Raw genomic sequence first — 844 nt, forward strand, 5'->3', positions numbered from 1 at the left:
GTCTAATAAGCTTCAATAGTTTCCTGCCTCTGAGCATATTTTCTTTTATCTAGGCCCCTTGAGAGACACCCATCCTTTTTCTCCTTTGTTCTTATGCCCTTATTCATTTATCGGACCAAGATTTCTTAGAAAAGTATCATAGCAAAATCTCTCCCAAAAGGGGGAAATCATTCCAGAACTTGACAGTTGTAACCAAAGTAGCCACTAGGGGAATTAAATGACCATTCGACATCTTTTGTTTGTTCTGTCTCTGACAGTACTATTGCTGAGTCTGCGGACACTGATTATTTATTCTTATTAGATCTGATACCATCCTCTTTATGCAGGAAAATCCTCAACTTATATGGGCAGAATCTACACTGCATCTCCCATCAGGATTTAAATAGATCCTTTAAAACCTCCTCCCATAATAATCAATACCTTATAAAGAAGTCCTTCAAGGCATCAAGCCCATTATAAAAGATTATAAAGCTCAAGGTCTAATTACCCCTTCCAATGGTCCCTGCAACACCTCTGTTTTACCTGTGAGAAAACCCAATGGCCACGGATGGAGGTTTCTCCAAGACCTCTGAGCAATAAATACAAATAACCACAGTTATCCCTCAGTACCCTAAAGTTCATAAGCCCCATGTGCTGACATCCATTCCCACTGAGAGCAAACTCTTCACTATAATTGTTTTATGCAGTGCATTTTTAGTATTCCAGTTGATAAAGATAACCAATATGTTTTTTGTCTTTTACAGGAAAGAACAGAAATACACCTGGACAATAATGCCCCGGGGATTCACAGAGAGTCCTTCCCACCTTTACAAATCTTAAAAGCTGATTTAGATGATATAAAATC

The sequence above is a fragment of the Prionailurus bengalensis genome, chromosome E3 (assembly GCF_016509475.1).
Source record: "Prionailurus bengalensis isolate Pbe53 chromosome E3, Fcat_Pben_1.1_paternal_pri, whole genome shotgun sequence".
NCBI lineage: Eukaryota > Metazoa > Chordata > Mammalia > Carnivora > Felidae > Prionailurus > Prionailurus bengalensis.